We start from the raw sequence: 21,800 nt of genomic DNA on the forward strand, positions 1-21,800 counted from the left end.
AGAAACCACTCTGGTGTTAGAGGTCACCACCAAGTACTTGTGAAATGTATTAAAAAGGATTCAGCATGCTTTGCAGAATTGAGTCACAAGATAATTTGATCATGGTATTTCTATTGCCACTTTCCCAGTAATACTCTAACTGTATGTTTACTGTAATCTAAAAAACCCAGGAATCAAATCATTTGAATTAAAAGGTTCTAGCTATTATTAGATAAGTGAGTCAGTGGGGATAACCACTCCTATTTAATAAAAGATCAAAATCTATATGGAACAGAATGGAAAAAAAGACCCAAGAAAGACTCCTGGGAGAGCAAAAGAAACCAAACAACCCAACTCCAGCTGCAAGTTCCATTACTGTGAATGTTATTACCGCTTTTGTACAAGCTGCAGTAGAGCTTCCAAGATCAAGCATGTATTTTAATCACAGTAACAGAGAGGGGGGTGAATTCAAATGGTAGTACATCTTCTTATTTCAGTCTTTAAAAACCTTCTTCCAAGTTGATCATAGGTTTTCAATGCTGATTAAAGTAGCATATTGGTGATAGTACAGTCTCATCCTGGCTGCCATCTCTCTGTGAAGTCTAAAGCTTCTGACTGGCTCTACAGAGTAGTGTTTTTGTGAGCTAGTGTCTGGTCAAGGGCTCAGTCTCAGCTCTGAATGGTACTGATGCACAAGAGCCTTCCCTCTGCTTCTCCCAACATTTACGTGATGGCCAAGCCCAGTCAGCTCCAACCTCTTCATCTGTGACTGATCCTGCTAAAGCATGAGTGCCTTTGGGTGATCTCCATTATACTAGATTGCTGCAGTGGGCTCAGGTTTTGAATTCTCCACCAAAATATGCTTGTGGACCACTGAGACTGGAAGAGCTGATTTCTCTTCGGAGACAGTCATGCAGGAGATAGGTGCCTGGACTGTTTGTTTGTCCTAGCTAGAGTGGTAGGAAAGGACTGAACAAGAAGTGTCAGCACATGAATGAGCTCATCTTGCGGGGACAAGGGCATTCTGAACAGGCAGCAATCCTGTGGAATGACTGGCAGAACACATGGGGAAAAAAATAGCTTTACTAAAGGTATGGTGATGCCATGATGGGAAGTCAGCTGCCCCCAGCCTAGGCTTGGGAAGAGAAGGAAGAAATTGTGGCTCTCGGAGCCCGAAAAAGATCTAGAACAAGAGAAAAAGAGATTGCTACCAGCCAAGACATGGAAGCAAGCATTGCTTTTCTGTCGTAACCCAATGACCCTAAAGCACTATATCCTGCTTGACTAATACAGACTGTCTTGTTTTGGAAGAGCTGCCCATTGTTGCTACAAACATCTGCTGACTGCAGCGTGCCCTGAGGGGAATTGCTCCACCGCTGATTCAATCCTCTTGGACTGCCTGCAAAAACAGTGTGAGAAAAGAAGGTGCCGATGGCAGGACCCCGCTGGCACACTGTTGGCGAAAACAGAGGTGTCTGTCCAGGGTCTTAGAGGTGACTTCATGCTTTGGATCTGCATTAGAAAGACAGCTCAAGGTGCTGCCAGTGCCTCTGTTATGAGATCAGAAAAGGAACAGTCCCTTTGCATGTGATTATTCTCCCCCTGCCCCCCTTATCCTCCTCCGTGCTTGCCAGCTGTTTCTGGTTTGTAATAATACCTCAGATGATAAGTGTAAGGGTCGTGCACTGAACTGTCTACAATCACATTTTATACGATTAGTCAGGGTTTTTTTTAAGCACCCTAATTATTACAGTCAAACCGGATTAAGCTATTCCTCTAATAGATTTTCAGTTCCTGTAAAATAGGCCAGAGAAAATTACTTGCGGGAGGGGACAGGGGAAGGGAAGGCTCTTTCCTTCTGTCTCTTTGGCCTTTGCTTTTTTAAAATGCCAGCAGTAGCAGGGGCATTACAGGGATCCCACTGAGAGCACTGGATGAGTTCCCAGCAAAGTCAGGGGTCTCTGGTACTCAGCTCCCCTTCTCAGCTGGCCTGGTGCCCCTTGAGGGGCAAAAAAGGTAAAATCCGTTTGATTGGGAATGTTACTTTAGTTGGGAGGGTGGGTGACGAGTCATTTGATGGGTTGTGGGTTGCTCCGTCATGGAAAATAATCCATGGCAAGTTGAAGTACAGGAAGGTGATAAACACAGTGGCATTATGCCCGAACCGCTCGACACTGCGAAAAACTGGGCAGGATTAGTGCTGAAGAGGCTTTTGTCCTGCAGTAGGCAGACTGTGAATGGTAAAAGCAGAGCAAGAGGAAATGGAAAAGCCTCTTAACGGCAGGTTACGGAGTTCATCCTGGCATGGCCAGTGCCCTGCCCTGCTCTGACCCGATGGGATTGCCTGAGCCTTTGCCCACCGCCGTGGCAGGACCCGTCTGCTGGGGATGTGCATCGCTTCCCTCCGCCAAGGGCTCCTGCCTGCGCGGAGGGGCTGCTGCAGCTGCCGGCAGTCCCCATTAGCGCAGGGACGGGAGGTCGGAAACAAGACGCCCCGTGGCTTCCCTCGTTGGTAATACAAAGCGTGAGCACTACCGGTGTGAGCAATAATGAAAATGCTGCAAACTGAGGCAGCCATTAATAAAATATTTACACCACTCGGGCAGCGGTGTTTTAGACAAATCGCATGCGGAGGCTTCCCCATGGCAATCGGTGATTGATGGTGACATTATTACTTACTGCTCCCCTGCCCTCCTCCATCGGCACAGCTGATTGCAGGCCACTGTTTGCCAGCTGCAAATGGCCAAGGAGAGGCTAGCCCTTCACAGTCCCAGGGGTTAAAAAGAGCCAAGCTCATGCTACATGGGGCTGCAAAGTCACAGCAAGCCCAGCTGTCCTTTAGAGTCCATAGGTCCGTGCCCGCGCGTTGCTTTAAGCAGCAAGACAGTGCAAATTCGAGGGAGATACTGCCTGCTGCAGCAAGAGGAGCGATGCCCAGCAGTGATGCCAGCTTGTGCCAGCAGCTTTCCAGCCACTGCTGGAACGCTATGGTGGCACCAGCTGTCTGCAGGGCTGGTGCTGGGGGCTCCACCGGTACCATCTCCCTGCTGGGTAAGCGTGCAACTACCCAAAAACCCAAGCTCCCAAGCCCTCGCAGTCACTAAGTATCTTCTCCGCAAGTTGCTTTGCAGGCCGCTGGGAGAACCCTGCTTGTCTGGACAACAGCCAGCACAGGTAATCAGCTCGCCCTCTCGCTCGGATGGAAACACCACTGCAGCATTGCACAGGTTTCTGTTAAACAGTCGCTTATTCTCAACCCCTCCAGTCGTGGCTACATTTTGATGGTGGGTAAATTGATTTCTGTGTATATTTTGAATGCCAGGTTATTACAATTACTCTTCAGGATCCTTTGGGATGAAAGGCTATTATAGAGATGAAAGCTCATTAACAATAAATATAAAGGGTCAAAACTCCCCATAAAAATGTATTAGAAACAGATTCTAGTCTGGAAATGTAAATATAGCATTTGGCAGCAGTCTGGACTGGCTAGTCTGGTGTGCAAGACAGCTTAATCCACTGGGAAGATGTGGCTATTTTTATAGCAGCCAGTAGAATTACTGTGTGAATTATGGAGTTTTGGCTCACTGGAAAAACAACTTCCCCCTGCCATCAAGAAAAAAAAGGAATTGTTGGGGTTGGTGGTGGAATAAGATAATTTCTTGTGCAAAAAATAGAATTTTTGTAGTACAGCTGGAGCATCTTTGGGAATTTACAAGTATACATGTTAAAGAAAAAAAACAAAAATAAAGGTGAAGGGAATTTTGAAATTATATCAAATGATTTTGATAAATGAAAGGTAAGAATGAAAGTACCCAAAGAGTGAAAAAACCCACCTTTTTTTTCAGATATTTTTTCATACATTCGTAAATGAAGGGGAAGCTGAACCTGTCTTTTCCCAAAAACATTTGACCCACCAACCTTTCCAATACAAGTACCTTGAGCAAACTCCAGCTACCTCACATACGCAGTGGTGTAAATGGGTCCACATCACGCCAGTTTATGGGTCGTCATCCCCCCAACACACAGCTTATTGGAGGGGCCGTTTTGTTTTGCAGAGTCTCAGCTGTTATTGTAGAGGAGTCATGGTCATTTTGTATTCTTACAACAGGAGAGGATCCCTGGGAACTCTGCAAGGAGGATGCAGGCAAACACACATGGCAAAGACCTGGAGATACGGACTGCTCCGTGCATTTAAGCAGGACCAGCATTTCAAACGCAACCTCATTAGCTGTTGGTTGATAATGCCTATGAGTAGGTTGCAGGTTGCACAAGCTCATTTGAGTAGAGTTTTGGTTTGATGCTGCAAATAATGGGTATTTCAGAGGAACCATTTTTCTCAGTCTAATCCTCAGGCTGAAGGTCTAGAAGAGAATAACAGAGGAAGAGATGTGGGTTTATGATTTTTGCTGAGGAAGAGGCAGTGTCAGCAGAAGTGGGCTCCCCTGGGCTCCAGCGTTGCTGTTCAGCATGAGCTGACTCAGGCGCTGGTTCACAGAGGTGTTGCAGTCACTTAACCTTTAAAGATGTAGCATTCCCTCCTCGCTCCACATTATCCCTTGAGAAGGCATTTTTCTGATGTTTTTGATCAATTGGCATAATCACTGAGACCTTAAGATGAGTAATTAAGATGATAAAGTCTTTGGCTCATACAAATTACATTAATCTCTGCACGCTCCACATTCATGCTGTCACCCTGCCTTGCAATGTACCCCATTATCTTTTTACTTCTGTGTTCTGAGCTTGCTTTAAAAAATGACAATGAAGCTTTTTTTTTAAAAAAAAAAAAAGACATGCCACTTTAACCTCCTCAAACTATATAAACAAAGGAGGGGAGAAAAATCTATTCAGAAGCAGGGATTTGTTTCATTTCCCTGCTGCATTCAATCTGTGCGGCACAGCGATGACCGCCTATAAAAAAGGGAAGCCTGGCCATCTCTTCGGCCCTTTTATTTCCAGTATATTTTGGTATGTACATGACAGAGAAGGGGTTGATTTTTGCACAGACACATAGTAACAACCTGCCTGACGAAGGGAGCGTGAGAAAGAAAACATTCGGGTCCCTACAACAGCTGATATTTCATAGGTATTGGTGGTTGCTTCTGTGGAAAGTTATTACCAGGCCCATTAAGACCACAGCAGGACTGCAAGGGTTTGGGTGCACCATCAGAGTCAGAGAGAACCCAGGAGGACACAGCCAGGCTGTTAACTGGCACCTCTGCCGATGTGCACGCGTGGGTGTGCGTGGCATGCATACATCTAGCTGCCTCTGGCTAGCTGTACGCTCACAAGTGCTCCCCACAAAAAAACCACACACAAACAAGAAGAGGCAACTGGTAAGCTCTAAGTGTGTTTTCAAGAAAACACCTCCTCCCATTACTGTTATTATTACTTTAAGGGACATACTGCCATAATCCACCTGCTATAACTAATTCTGATTCAATGGGGATTTACCGCTATTAAAGAAATGGGCCTTATACTGCTTTTTGTGGGCCCCATATAGGCTTTATTGCTGCATAGAGGAAAACATGAAGGTCCTAAGTGAACTCAGGGTTTCCCTGTGCTGCAGCCTCTGCAAACACACTGCAAAAAGAGAGCACCTCAGAAAAATGTGACTGAAGAGAGCAAGCGGGCAGCCAAAGGAGGCAGGAGCGGTACCTGCACGGAGGTGGAATAACTCGCCCAAGGGCTGAGCGATTCCTGAATACAGGGGGGCTGGGAGAAAACAAACCCACAGCCTGAACCGGTCACTGGGCAGTGAAAAGTCCTGTTGGAGGCGAACCGGTTTTAAAGTGATTAGCCCAGAGGATTTGCAGCTGTACGAAGGACACCCCTGCTCGATGCCCCAGGGGAGGTGTGCAGCAAGTGGCACCGTGTGCCCATGCTTCCCGGTTTATCCAGGGAGTCTCAGCAAGGGTTTTTTTATTTCAGTCCTTTTCTCCAGCAAATGGCAGTCATTGTGGTAGTCAAATACTATAAGGAGAAAATAAACTCTGCAGGAACAATAAGCCCCATATACCCGAGCTGATGTTGTGTCTCTGAGCAAGCACTGAATGGAAACGTCAGCTCAGAAAGCAAAGGATATCCAGGACTGTTTTCCTTGGTCATCACCCTGCCAGCACGGCTAACACTGCATCTGATTAAAATGCAGAGAACACAGTCATCTGTAACAATTTGCTCTTGTTTATTAAAATTAATAAATGAATGGCACCAGATGAGACAGAGCCACCCGCTAATTTGTTTGGAGTTGCAGCGAATTTTTGTAGCAGGTTACAGCCTGACAACACATTTTAAGCATCAAGAATACAGGTAATTCAGCCAACGGTCCATCCCCAATTTGATGACATCTGTGCAATGTAAGTTAAAAAAGGACTGCGTTTTAAAAACATAGGTTGAAAAAATACATATTTCTTCATCCTCCTGCCAGGTCGAAGAGAGAGAGGGAGGGAGGGAGGGAAGGAAGGAGGGAGAGGGAGAGGGAGATGCTAAATGGAGCAATGAAGAATTTATTTATCCCTCACCTTTTTTGGGGGGTGGAGGGGGAAGCGATGGGATCATGTTTCTGACCCAGGTGAGCAGGTTGCACACCGACCTTGCAGTGCTGGCTGTGATGGTGACAGTCCCACGGCATGGTGCACATGCCTCAGTTTCCCCACGTGAGGGAAACTGATGAACCACATTGGGCCGCAGAAAGGAGATTAGTTCACGTTAGTAAACAGCATGTATGTGGAGGGCTGAACCACTAGCAGACACTGTTGTGGGCTTTGTGTCGTGTCAGTGACTGGCTGTGTGAAGTAACAGGGGATTAAGAAATCACAGGTTTATAGGAAGCTCCACATAACCGATACAGAAACAGCAAAGCCCTCCAAAGGCTAAGATCAAACACTTTTCTTCTAAGTCTTTGCACAAACACAGGGTAGACTAGCTATTATATTTCCCTAAAACTGGCTTCTTTTGAATAGTAAATGTGTTCAGCATGACGTTTTCACTTTCAAGTAGGTTCACCCGCCTCCAGATGGGTTTATCCCTGCACCAGCACGTGGGCTCTTTTCAGCAGAGCACCGGCCGGGCAGAGACAAGACCGAGGGGGCAACAACCTGCAGGGCAGCCTGGGGCACCCGGAGCTCCTTCGCAGGGACGACACGGATTGCAAGGTGTGGGCAGCCAAACCGGCACGCCACGAGGCCACACGTGTTACCCGAAAGAGCAGCGGCGGGAGGACCCGTGCCCCATCCGTCACACTCTGCCTGTGCAGAGAACAGGTCTTCAAATAACGTCAGGCGCTTCTGGAGGAGAACGGCAGCTTTTCATCTCCCGACTGGAAGTCAGGAGGTACTCGGCAACTCCTCTGCACTTCCAGTACCTATTGCCTTCCCGTTTGTTCCTCGGGTTATTTCATCCTTTCTGTCCAAGACTAAGTGAAAAAAAGAAGTCTGTATGAGATGGGTTGCCGCCAGCTACAGTGCAGTGCACACAGCATTTGCAAAGCTTCGCTGCCAGTTGCCGCGGTGCAGAGGGGGTCTGGAAGTGCTGCAAGTCCCACGGGATCCCAGGACCTGCGTGGAAATGTGAGTGGGGCTGGGCGCTGGCCCCTGCATCACCCCCCAGGGCTGAACCACAGTGCTGTATTGAACAGCCATACATGATCTGGCTGATTAAATAGAGTTTCCCCTCCCTCCCTTTAAAGTCTGCATGTCTATGAAAAAAGGCACCATATAATGCTCAGACAGCAGAGTCCCGTATTATCTAATTCCATCTCAAATCCCACCACTGGCTCCCTGCATTCAGGCCCTCAGGGAGGGCCATGTAAACAACACCCATAGCCCCACGGCAGAAGAAAGGCTGTTCTGAGAATGTGAGCGACAGCTTCGACTGAGTGTATTTAAATCTGCTTCTATTCTGCCACAGATAATAAAATTGTTCCTTGGGGAAGCATTTAAGATTGACATAAGACAGCGAAATGCAGGAGAGTGGTGGTAAGGGGGAAGTTTATGGGACAGAAAGAGAAGGAGAGTGACTGGAGGACAATCAGGATGATATTAAGAGCTTTACATTTCAGCAGTATATACGTTGGTCAATACAATCTTAGCAACGATTACAGAGCAGAGCATGCACAAGCCCTGCACTGAGATGAAGTCTGGCAGTGGCTGCCGTCAGCAAGCCCCCGTGCCCAGAGCTGCGGTGCTCTTGAAGGGGGAGGAGGATTAGGCAATCCCCAGTCAGGAAGAAATCGAACAATTATTAAAGAAGTCACAAAACAGACAAGAAATCGTGTCTTACCCAACCACTTGCCTTTATTTAGGTGCTGTTTGGGCTCTACTTTCCGTGTCCTCTAGGCTCAACTGTGATGTCTGAGAACTTAAACTGGGAGACCCAGTTGCCTGGTGGGAACCGCAGCTGCAATGCCTAGGCACCCTGTAGCACAGCCCATGCAAGTCCCTCTGCAGTTTTATCCAGCAAAGAGCCTCGCACTGCCCTGAGTCACTGCGGGGCCAGGAGCACACGTGCCTGGCGGCACAGCCCAACTGGCCAGCAGCAGAAGACACATCCTTAGGCTCAGGGCACTGCATGGACCCAGCTGCCCGTTTGGATCCATGTTTGCATTTAATGGCGGGTCTGGACTCAGTCCTCACTCCCCCTTGCCTGGATTCTGCCTTTAGAAAGGGGTTCTCCCTCTGCATTCACCTGGCATGAGTTCCTAAGTCCTGAGATACGTATCAGAGATGGGAATAAAACCTGTCAATTTGTACCATCTGGGAGCAAGGGAGCAGACGCCTGAGCATCGACAGGAATGCTGGTAATCCGACAGCCTTTGGCTGTATGGCTCTTTAAGTCAGATTTGCTGGCTCCCGTGAGAATACAGACACTTAAATGATAGTGTGGTTTGGTTTTTTTTTCCCTTTTTATTACTGAATGGCAGTTGTCCTCTTCTGCTTACTGAGAGCTGCTGAGGCAGAGAGGTGTTCCTGCAGTGTGGGCTCTGCAATGCATTGAAGCAACGTGAGTTTAAGCTTTGGTGCATATTTAAAATCAAACAGCACAAATAAGCTCTTGAAGCGCACTAAGGCCGTAGCAAGGGTACTTTTATCTGGGATGTATCTGCTGTGAGTAATTCCACCACTCACAGGAGTGAGAATCTCTCTGTAATCACTTGTGCAGGGACTAAACAAGACAATCTAATTACTTTCAGAGAGGGCATTTTACAGCATGTAATTGGGTAGAAAGATGAGAGAAAGTTAGTTGGTGTGGTTAGGCTGCTGGTCTGGGATCCCTGATTACCTCCGCCTGCGATGCATTTTGTGTCGGGCAGCTGCCTGCTGTGAGAAATAAAAACCATCACAGCCATTTTAGGAAAACAGCCTGATGCTACATTCTTTCTTGGCTGATTGAGAAACAACACCTCGAGGTTAAAGGGAAAGGTAGAGGCTCACGATGCCACGAGGGATTGCTGTTTCTCTCTCTCAGGGGCTGTAAGACCCCTTTGCAACGATCGGTGTGAGCGACACTGGTGGGAGCGGGAGCCGACGGTCGCCGGGGCCTCGGGCTCAGCCCCCTCCAGCCACAGCAGTGGGCTCATCAGCGTGCGAGCGGGGGCTATAATATTCCAGTTTGATTTCTATTTCTCTGCACTGTTTCAAGACCACTCGATTCAGCTTCCACTGGAAAGAAGAGCATTGTAATTGAGACGAAATGCTCCTACTGTTTTTTTTTTGCTTTCTTTCCTTTTTCAATTTATTTTCCTCCCTAGCTACAGCATAGCTTCATTTCCTTCGGCAGCAATTACTTCCGTGCTGCCCTCCCCTTGTTTCTAAAGCCTGTTCTTTGTTTCCTTTCCCCGTATCAGGACTTTATAAAGGCACAAGGAACACAAGGGCAAATAGCATCTTTCAGACCAAAACAGAAGGCCTCCCGGTCACCGATTCCTTCAGGCGTGTGGAAATGAGAAAACACAAACTCAAAATCTGTGGCTGATACAAAACCTCTTTCCTGCGGAGTTAACTGACCTGGAGAGGGGCTGGACACCCTGCTCAGGGGTTCTCCTAAAGCCAGGTACAGGCAAACCGTTTTTTTCCCTGGTGAAGATCAGGGGTGCCCTGCTGAAGGATCTCACCTGAGGCTGGATTTTCTTAATTCTAAGGACTTAATTTTTTAGTATTTGCGAGACATGAAATAAGTCTGCAAGGCTGCAGTTGAAGACCCACGTAGATTGCCATTTATAACCACGTGTCCCCTGCCCAGGCAGGCTGCCCGATGCATTGCTTTAGTTCAGAGACTCGGCGAGGGCTGGAGCTGCAACACTCTCTGCTTACAGCAAGAAGCCAAAAGAGCAGGATCTCTCACTTGTCTTTCAGCCCACGATCTCATCCACTTGGACTGGGAATGCCACCACCAGCTGCAAGAACAAGGCTTGGCTCCCTAATTGAAAAATCACATTTAAAAAAAACCCCACCTGGGTATTAGTTCATGTTGACTGTAAAGTCTGGCTGGAAGGAGAGTGAGTGAAGTTTAGGGAAGCTTTCTTTGTTGCTGTATTTAGGGAAGCTTTCTTTGTTGCTGTAAGACAATGAGTGGTGAGGTGTGTTAATGGCTCACCGCTCAGACTGCATGTTCCTCGGAGATAACAGCAGACATGTAGGCATTATCGGATTAATTATCAATGTAATGAGTCTGTCCTATAAAAAAGACCAGGTACTATATAACCCAGAATGACTGCGAGCACCTGCTGACAAATGGCTCTATGGAGAAATAAGAGGATGTTACTGTCTGATCCCCCTGAATACAGAGCGTGCCAAGGCTAGCAAATGTGTCCCAAACTAATTCTACCTCCAAATTGTTATGATAGCAAATGGGTGGGTGGTGACTGCCGAGGCTTGTAGAAAGGAGAGGAGTGTTGGTGCTCAGGGATTTTTGGTGACGGTCCTTACACACTCCATCAGCTGGCTCGGCGCTGCTTTCTAATTTGAATTCACTCTGGCAGCTCCTGGGGAATTTCTTTTCTTATGTTTGAAGGCGAAGCCCACTGACAGCAGCAGCTCACTGCCGTGTGCTTTATGGGGAAATCAGTCCCAACCCTCTGCATTCCTGCGGCTGGCCGGGGAAGATGTGCATGCCCACTTCTGCAGATGGCATCATTTGGGGTAGTTTTGCTGGAATGATAACTCAGGTGGGGAAGAATCAGACCTTCAGCAGGGAACAGTGAATTTTCTCCAAGAAACCCCACTATATTTCCAGGCAATCATCCCACAGCCGTCCTCGGTTCTGAAGTGCGTGTCCAGATTTTCAGAAAACCTGAACAAGCACAATTAGGCCTGGTGCCACAGGGGAACTGAACTCTTTGGAAAGAACATCCCTGTAGCTCCATCCCAGTGGGAAGCGGAAAGTCGCAGCTTCCCAAGCCGTTACCGTTCGCCTACCACCATGTCAGGTGCCCATAGTGGCCAATGTTACCTTAGGGCAGGTTCTTGGATGTGTTGAGATCAGCAGAAAATCTTCCATTGACTGAAACCCCCTAGATTTCTTCTTGGGTAACTTTCAGATGTAGAATGACTATTTTGAGGTAATTTCAGGTGTTTCAAATGGTTTTCTCTGAATCCTGTATGATGCCAAGAAACCTTGCTTTAGGTTTTAGTAGTAAATAGCACCAAGGATGTATTTTTAGCCTCCTAAAACATTTTTCAAACTGTTTTTGGTAACACATTTACGACACACAATATATATGACAGAGCAGAGTAGCTGAGGGGAATTTTCAGCTAGTTGTAATAGTCAGAATGATTTACTCCCAGCTTCACCACTAACAAATACTACACTCCTCCCAAATTATAATGAGACAGGTTTTTGTCTCATTCTTGTATCACCCTTCAAAATTGTTTTGCTAAACTCGCTTGTAGTTCTCTATATATCCTAGTGATGCTAAGGACCAAGCCAGTTCATATTAATTGTGGATCTTCAAAATTGTTTTGCTAAACTCGCTTGTAGTTCTCTATATATCCTAGTGATGCTAAGGACCAAGCCAGTTCATATTAATTGTGGATCTGGCCCTCTATGTTTTAATAATTCACACTATTGATTTTTTTTCCCTGTCTGTATTCCTGCAATCACCTGCAGGTTTTGCAAATTACCATGTAAATCCAAACTGTTGCTTCGCTGGGCTGCACTGAGATCTATTTTTCTAATACAGTACTATCATTTCTCTCCTTGAAGGTCTGTTTATGCCAGCTATAACTCTCTTTAATAGTCTTGTCCATTTTCAGCAATTTTCCTACTCAGGAGCTAAGCAAACTGAAAGGAAATTATTTAATTTAGGGAGGTGTAGAATAAAGAGCAACTATTTCTCCTGTTCATCAAAGTATTTTATTCTCTGCTCTCAGAACCTACATTTTGTCAAAATATCAACACAAGGTACCAGAGTAAACACTTTTATCCCATATTAGTTGCATTAATGTTTAAGATTAAATCTCTGGCATTCCAGAGAGAGAATGTGTATTTAAAGGATCGCTGATGAACCTGGAGCATGACACATTTCCTCTGACCTTGGTCTGTTTAATGCAGCCATGGGACTCTCAAACTGAGCTTCATCAGTTTTGTTCCCTGGAGGAGAATTCCCAGCCTGCGGAGCCTTCTCTTCCCCAACCCTGCTGCCATGGCAAACCTGGGTGGGCAGACCCAGCCTTTGCGCATGGTACCATAATACTGGGGGAAAAAACTCACTACTTCTTTCTGAAGAACAGCTTGTTTTTCAAGCCTGAAAGGTCATAAAGATTATGCTGAAGAGCGTGCGTGCGGGGAGGAGGCGGTGAAGGGGAGTACAATGTCGGAGGAGGAGTTGGAAATGGAGGATGTTTCTTTGACACTCTCCCTTTTCATAGCATCATTTCCCTTTTTGCAAGTACTGGAAAGTTTAGCACTTCCACCCACCCCCGGCAGAGGGGCGAGGAATAAAAGACAGATTTTTTTTCGTTGTCGCCTTTGTTCCAGCTTGTTCTGCCCCGCAGAGACTGTGTCAGCCTTAGTGTCCCCTAGCTGTTACTCAGAATGAGATACAGGATATTAAAAAGCATTTGTGCCTCTCTTAACTACAGGAGGCTCCAAATACCCTCAGACTGCTGTGTCTCCCAGTTAGACTCAGCGGCAGCTCCAGGCGTGCACCAGCCCCAGCGCAGGCTGTCGACGGAGAGCGGCGGACGCGGCACGGCCTGGGCTCTGACCAGGGCGCGAGGGAGAATTGGAGGAGGCAGTTGAGTGATATGAACCCCCTCGGTCACCCTGATGGCTTGCCAAAGACAGCGAGAACCTTCCTGCCTTACTTTGCTTATCCCTTTGAGGCTGGACGTGGCCTTGTCTGTGGAGGTTGTATTGCAGCCCATCAATATGTGCTGGAATCACCCGTCAAAAAGTCCATAGTGGGGGTGGTTGGATATTGGGCTATGGTGATACTGCGCTTGGTCTGGGAGAAGGGAGAGGGAACTGTGCCATAACTTGCCTTTAATCCTTCAAACGGTGTGAGTCAAATGCAGACCGAGTGCCTCCATCACGTGTGGTTGTGGAAACATCAGGAAGGCAGAAAAAGCAAACAATAGCCATGATCACTCTTTGCGTTGCAGCTCCTGGACCTGCACGCAGAGTGGGTGGAGGGTGGGAGGACCCCTGCCCACTTGAGAGACGAGAGTGAAGGAGGTCTGGCAAAGCCAAATAGCCTGGACATGGCTATGAAAAACATCATTGCATAGGAGAGGGGGGAGCGAATAAAAATCCCATGCCTGAATCACAGTCCCAGGAATGCGACTGCAAACACTGTGTACCCAAAGATGAACAGAAAGTCCACGGGGAAACTCCATCCCCAGGAAGAATCACGCCCAAGCTGACCCCCGCGGTCCTGGCTTTGGCTTTCGGTGACTCTGAATGACAAGGTGACTTACCCTTTAGAGTGAACGAGGCAGCTGTACAATATACCTATTTATTAACCCAGTTTGCAGCAAAAGCCTGCCATTTTTATACGAGCACATATATAATTTAACAGAGTCACTTTCAAAAAGGAGCGCACAGTGGGAAGCCTTGACCCTCAAAGCACTTGGCTGATATTTATAATCCAAACAAAGGCTACACAGTCGCTGCGCTTTTGTTTACAAATCAGACATTTGTGCACCTTGTATAGGCTACTAAATGTGGCTTTCAGAATAAGGCTGGAGTAAATTGTACCAGCCAGCAAAATATGAATTGCTGAGCAGGGCATTTCAAGATACTGAAGCAGCGAGTCTAATTGCTAAGCTGGGAGAAAAGAGAAAGGCTATAAATGTGCTGCGTGGTAATATGACTGGGAGTGCAAGATCCTCCAGTGATGCTATTCCTGTCTTCCCTGTTTCCAGTTTGTGTCACTACCATGACATAACCATAAGGAGACAGTCATCATCAGTCACTGACTGTTATGGGGGCACAAACACAGGCCAAGGTGAGCCAAGGAATCCTATCAAAAGTATTCCTCCAAGTTTTGGACAGTGCTGTCAATATAGCTCTCAGAAGGGCTTGGTAGATCCAGTTTCTCAGTCGTGTGGTGTGATACTTCTTTCATGAGATCCCAGATGTGTACAAATAAGTGGTACAATTTTTATAGTTCTCATCTTTTTTTACAACCCTTACCAAGTTACATTCATAGCTGCCCCCCCGCCGTTTCCAGCAAAACACACTAACCGAGTAGCAAAGCCAACAGTAAAGCACTATTGTGCCTTATGTTTATGCTAACCTTGCCAGAGCCTTTAGGAACTATTTTAAGAAAAGCAATGAATGAGAAATTCCCTTATTCTTATCTTCTTATTTCTCTATCATTTTGTCAGGCTCATAGTGTAATACATAGCTCGTACTGGCAGAGTGTCCAGTGCTCAGTCCTGCCACATTTGTCATATTGTTCTTCATACATACCTCTAACTTTGCACATCCTCCTGTAATACAACTAATACACCCTGGAGCATGTCTGCATAGTCAGGATTACATCTTTCCACCTTTTATCTTTTCTTTTGCATATTGCTGCAGACATGACTATACTTGTAGTTTCTTCTTTTAATCCAGCTTTGACAAGACTCCCATTTGCCACATTATTTTTTAACATGGTCTTTTCAGAGAAAATCATCTCCACCTTGGGGGTTTTTTCCCCCATTCTTTAATTGTGTATTTCTTGCGTATTTCAGTCTAATGACTGTGTCTCATTTACAACGTAGTCTTCATTTAGTTTTGGTACTTAGAGAACCAGTTAGTCTATTGTCCATCTCTGATACAGTTTACTATCATTATATGCTCTGATTCTGCAGCAGCCACACATCTTTTCCTCTGACCTTTCTGTCAGCATAAAACTTATCTTTGCATAACTTCACAACTGTGATGTTATAGACTGTCAATTTCTTCCTAATCCTTCTGTTTACCCTGTCCAGGTTACTCTTGCACCTGAATATCATATATATGCTTCTTCCCTTATCTAGACTGTGTATGCTAAACTTACGAGTTTAGCTAATTAAAGCTTAATTTTATTTTGCTTCTCAGTTTTTTCCTCCTGAGGAGCTTCTAAATGATTATAGAAGTCCACTCGCTCAGTGTCTCCTAATATCCTGTTAAATGGTCCTCCACCACATTTGTGATGGGCTTATTTGTACCTACACCTGTTTGACCTCAATATTCTTCCTATATATTTCAGAAGAAAAAAAAAAAAAGAAAATGTCTGCAGTTTTAGCCATAAAACTAAAAGAAATGCTTTTGGCCCCTCTTTTTTAGGAATTAAATAGTCCTTCTTTATATATACAGGCACTGAATCCAGTATTTAACTTTGTACAAATATTGTTGTTATGAATGCTGCCGCAGTTGTTATTTCCCTCAAGGGAAGTCAAGAAAAATCCTATCCATTTCTATTCCTGGTATAATTTAACTCCCATCTGGCGAAAGCCCATCACTATGGTAATGGCACCAGGCACGATGTGCTGCGGCAAGGAGCCAACGTAGAGAAGAAAATGTATGGTCACGGCACCAGCACAGCGGCTCCCACAAGGGACAGGGTGTCAGGAGGTTGAGGTCCTCTTCCCTTTTCTCCCCTGGAGCTGCAACGTAGCCATTTGCCCCACCAACGTGGTTGTTTCTGCCTGAGAAGGTGTGAAAAGAGCAGCCCCGTCAGAGCAGGTCGGTTCGACCCAACCGCTGACCGACAGCAGCCACCTTGGGAAAAGCAGTAAGAAGCAAAGCGGGCATCGGATTTCCCCATCTGCAGGTAGTGATAACAAATTTGCACAGCTTTAAGAAGCTGATCTCTTTAGTTGGATGTCTCTCTGGAAACCGAGTTAGCCTAATAATTGTGATTGGTAACGACTGCTGCTCACCGGGGACAGTATTAGCAAGTTCTGCTTATCAAGGGCACATTTAGGTTCTGCTGTATTATTGAAAGTGGTGTGCACTTAGCAGTGCAGAAAACTGGCCCTGCTCCTTCTGTGTCTTTGTAATGTCCCTATCGTGCCACTTCCAGAAGTTGTATCAGAAACCCGAAAAAGAAGAAAATATAAAAACGCAGCCAAAATGAACAGCCCAGCCCAAGCGGTTAGCCAGGGAGATATCAGGGATGGCTTTTTGAAGGAATAAGACTTATGACAAAATGATAGCTTAGTTTGATTCCTATTTATAATCCCCTTTTTTGTCTGAATTGTAGGCTTCCCCCCCCCCCCCCCCGCCCCGTGGCCTAAATACAGTGACTTTTTAAAAGCATCCTCTTTCAGGCTCAGCAAAACCCTACAGTGCATTCTTACCCCTGTGCCTTAGCTGAACATGTATTTAATCTGGTGCTGAATCAGATTCCTAATCCAGATGAGGAGATGGGGCTGATGCAGCTGCTAGCTGGGCTGGAGGGAGCCGAGGATCGAGGGGGAAGCAGATGGGGCACGGTGGGCTGGACTGCAGTAACCAAAATTTCGCCTCATTCTCTAGAAAATAGACCCTCACACAGTGTCTGATGGAGAGATTCCTACGTCCTCCTCCCTCAGCAGGGATCCTGTGGGGACCCAGTCCCTGCAGATCATAAACAGCTCTGAGATCCTCAGAGGAGAGATATTGTAGTTGCACGAAATAGTGTTAAGACTGAGACGTGTGGGGACTGTTTCCCCGTCGCAGGAGAGTGCAGAAGCAGGGGTAAGCACAGGCCACCGCAATAGCTACCCCGGGGAGCTCACCGAGAGGCTTACGGAGCTTCAGACCCAGAGCAAAGCCCTGCGCCGCTGCCCTGCGCCGCGCTTCGTGGAGGGCCAGCTGGCAGACGAAGTCAGGGCACTGCCCCGCGGTCCGGCGAGCGGCGCGGGACCAGCAGTGAAGAACCGCGCGGCCGGGGCTGGAGGGGAGCCGGCTGCTTGCCTCTGCCTCTGCCGGACACCAGAAAGAGCCCAGCTTGCTTTGCTTTGGCAGGGCCTGGGAAGAAAGATGCTCAGGGAGGAGGATACAGTGACAACGTCCCCTAAGGAGCGGTCCTCAGGAGGAGAAGCTTTATGTATTTCCCCTGTGCAGATGTATTTCCCCTGTGCAGATGAGAAGAGCCAGAAAAGAAAGGTGAAACGATACTGCAGTGATGCTATTAATGGAGACCCCGCAGTTACTGAGCCTTGTAAGGACATAAGGAGCACCCAGTAGCCATTGCTGCCACGGGGACCATTAACCTGGGGATCGTTGCTACTCGCAGAAGTAGAAATTTGCCGTTTTGGAAGGTAGTGGGCAATAGTTTTGGCTGAAGAAAAGCAAATGCTAGCATGGGGTTTAGGGGATGGAAAAGGGTGTGGCTCTCATCAGCTGGTATTTCTGCCAGGCAGGGATGAAAGATATTGTATAAATGGGGAAAACTCAAATGTCTCTGAACTATTTTGTGTTGCAATGCCTTTTCACCTATCGCCTTTGAATGGGGGCGTCCGTTACAGAAACACCATTCATTCAAAACCTCCCCTTGCTCATGACAATTCCTCTGGGTTAGGAAGAAACAGGATGATGTTCTACCGCCTCAGTTCAGCTGTTACCTGCTGTTCAGCCCTCCAGAGCCAAGCACCAGAACTGTCCTTACAAAGAGAGGCAATGTCAAAATTAAGCACGGTGCTTGGAATACGAAATGAAAAATGTAAACCATTCTCCTGCAACTTTCGGGATGGTTAACGATGAGAGCATGGATTTATCTAATGGGCCACTTTGATCATTTACTTCACACGCTGTCTCATCCTGCAAAGGACTGAATGCATCCTGCGACAAGTTGAGGATCTTACACTCCCCGTGTGGAGCTGAGGACGCTCGACATCACACGGAAAGGGGTCCCCGGAACTAATTTGCTCCTGACAAAGAATTCTTGTAGAGAAATAGCCCTATAGAGCTTTGCATGCAGTAAGGTAATTAACAGATCATAGGACCACTTGGGACATTAAAGACTCAGCTTACCCAACAGACCAAAAGGGCTGTAAATTCTGCCAAGGCTAATTCAACTGTGATGCATTAAAATAAGTAGTGAGAGAACAGAAATAAATAGGTTCAGAGTTTCTCACGCAGCAGCTCTAAGCTATTGCTTTTTTCTACCATCTGAAATCTTATTAACCAGCAAGTGATTTTGTTTTTTAAATTTTTTCACCTCCCCCTTTTTTGATTGCTTGGTTTGTACTACATCCAAATGAGTCTGGGGTGTATGACTTCCAAGAAAAGTTTTGAAGCAGTTTGTAAATGTGGTAGAAAATAGTTGTAAACAGTAATTGAAAAAGGTAAGAAGAAATCATTGTCTGCCTTTTTCAAAAGCATTGTTCACTAGGAAGAGCAAATGTCTATTCAGCTCACTTTGCATGAAGGAGTTAGGAGGAGGGAAAAAATCTTCTTGATCTTTGTCCTGCCTGTCCAGGTAAGATGGCCCACGATGCAGGCTCTGCTTCTTGTTACCGGTTCGGAGAGGGCTGAGCAAGACGGAGCTCTCATTGGCCCTTCTTGGTCTAATCAGCACGATTTCAGTTAAATAAACAGAAAACTATCTGGCTGAGATCTCAGCCTGCGGAAGAACCACAGCAGAACAGAAAGCAGTGGTCTGCCCCAGGCGCTGGGGGGATGTTGGGGTGCCCTGAGCAGCCGGGGGGTGATGTCCTCCGCAGCACGGGCACTGGCAGCGGCACACCAGGAGCTGCCAGGAGCGACAGGCAGCAAGGGCACTCCTGCCCCTGACAAGGTTTCTGACAGCAGACACGAGAGGACTGCTTGGGTCCATTTGCCACCCAGTTCCAATTAAGTCTGGAACTGAACTCTTCCTTTGCGGAAACGGTGCCTCCTGTCCCCCATCCATCTTCTCCTGCTTGTCCCCTGCCTCCCATCCTCCACCTCCCGCCCCCCAACTTGGTGCCTCCTGCTGTTGCTATTTTCCCCTTCCCTCTTCCCAACAGCGGGGCTGTAGGAAATGCAAAATCATCCAGAGCGTTTGCTGTTTGCAGGCCACTGTTGCACAAAAGCAGCATTTAGGTCACCAAGATGCCATGAACTGCCAGCAGCTGTTAAGAAGATATTTTGCAGTGACGTATTCCAGAAATGTCAGCTAACAGAAGCTTTACAATGAATGTTTTCAAGGGGTTAAAGGACATTTTCAAAGGAGATCTCCAGCAGCTATAGACCCAAGTCATGAAGCGGCAATCCTGCTGAAGACCCAGATTTCAATCTGCCTTAGTTCTCATTTAACCCTATTTTAGGGACTAATGGCTCTGCTTGTTTTCCAGCGCAAGTTCTTGCTCAGTGCCTCCGGGAAAACCAGAGTCACAGGAAGTTACAGAAAACCTTAGGAGGAAATACATGGAGCTGTCTTCTTGTTATGTTACAGCAGCACTGAAAAGATCCAGATTTTTTGTTGCTAGGTACTTCATGCATGTGTAATATGATAAAACAGAGCAGGGACAAAGAAAAGGCGTTTTGGCTATTCCCCATCAATAAGGCTGGGAACTTGCGTCTAGAGCGATGTGGTGGCTTCAAAGGTTAGGGCAGGAGAAAGAGAAGCTGTGAAGAGAGAAGGTAGAATTGATGCCAGATCTCCTGGGTCCCTGCTCATGAATTTCAGTCTGTCACCCAGAATACATACTTGAGATGGGTGAGGAACTCACAGAGAAGTTCCTGTCTTGTGGGATCTCCCCTGTGTTTCCGAAGAAATTGAGGGGAAGTGCTCTCAAACTGGTAGCTCTCTCCAGCTAAAGCAAGAAGGCACGAACCAGGACTGCCCTGCAAGCACCCATCGGACTCTGGTGGCCAAACTTGGCAAAGCTTCCCCAGACTGCTGTTGCTAGTATTTCCACTTGAGCGAGGAAAACAGAGTCCTTATCTCTTTTCATTCACTCAGGCTGTTGTATTGCTATTTTTGTCACAAAAATATTTTCCAGCTCTTCCTCATACATTTCCTCCTCGCAACCCCAGAGCCGCTGCTGCTGCCTGAATGCCCATCAGATGTTCACTCTTAAGTCTGGAGGCGTGAGGAATAGCTGCAAGGGCAAATGGATCATGGAGAAAATTGTTTTCCTTTCCTGACATCTCTATTTTCTCGTAAGAGGCTCAGGCAACTTGGCGCATTGGCTGAGGACATCTGTTTGTATGAAATACTACAGCACACACCTGTCTCCTGGCATGCGTGGGAGCGCAGGCGTCACATGGCGTTAGATTTGCTCAGCCATCAGAGATGCAGTTTGTCACCCCCCTGGGGACGAGCTATAACTTTCTTCATGTTAGAACATACTGGAGACTTGGGGCCATATTTTTTGCCTTTTTTATTTTTTTTTTTCTGATGCTGATCAAAATTGTTTTTGCTGTTGTTAGTGGAGTGGTTTTCTTCGGTAACGTCAGCATCTGATACTACACAACTTCCAAAAACAGGACATGGAAGAAAGGCCAATTGACAGGAGAACAGGCATGTTACCTTAAAAATAAAAACTAAAATAGAAATTTTGGCTCTTTCCTTGTTACTGGTTTTCCAGCAATGCTATTGTGCATCAGGCTTGCATGCTACGAGATGGAACAGGCAGTGCATTTTTTAATCTGATAAATAATCTGATGTTCCAAATTCCTTCTGCAGAATGGAAATGATTAAGACTTCTAGCATCATTTCTAAATGAACATCTTTCTTCAGCTTTTCTAAACCTCCTGTCACTATACTGTCTGGATGCCAACATAAATAACCCTTTCTCTGGAGCATCTTCATAAGACTTTAAACATTTATGGAAATAAAGAAAATAAACCTAGTTATTGTCTGAATAATCACTCGTTTATTGATGGAGACAAGTATGCTCATTTTTCTTACTCTCTGGTGATTAGATTATGATAAACTGTGACATTTAGTGATAAACTTGATATGGTTGGTTACATACAGCTTAAAAAAGTGGCTATCCAATTATTGTTTCATGTGCTGGCAGGAAGCATTAACCACCTGTGAAGGATATTGCAACAGTTACGAAGCAAACAGCACCCTTTTCTCTAAGTGGCTGTGACAAATGCAAAGGTCATATATGTTTCCTGGCCCATGGATATAATTTTGGTTGTCTCCCTTTGCTTTCCCATGTTCCAGCAAAACCTGAAGCCCTAGTCAGGATGGTAACGAAGACCGTGCATTGACTGAGTAGAGGATGAACGTAGAGACAGCCAGGATCAAACTGGGAGTGCAAGAGAAAGCCAGTTTCACACGGTACACTAACCGGTACACTAGACTCTATGTAGGCTGAGAACTAAACAACCCTTGGAACTAAACATCACTTGGAAAAAGCTCACTAATGGATCCCCATGAAAAATTCTCCAAGTAGCTCCTTTCTTTAGTCAGATCTGAAGTTTCTACT

This window comes from Accipiter gentilis, chromosome 26 (assembly GCF_929443795.1).
Source record: "Accipiter gentilis chromosome 26, bAccGen1.1, whole genome shotgun sequence".
NCBI lineage: Eukaryota > Metazoa > Chordata > Aves > Accipitriformes > Accipitridae > Astur > Astur gentilis.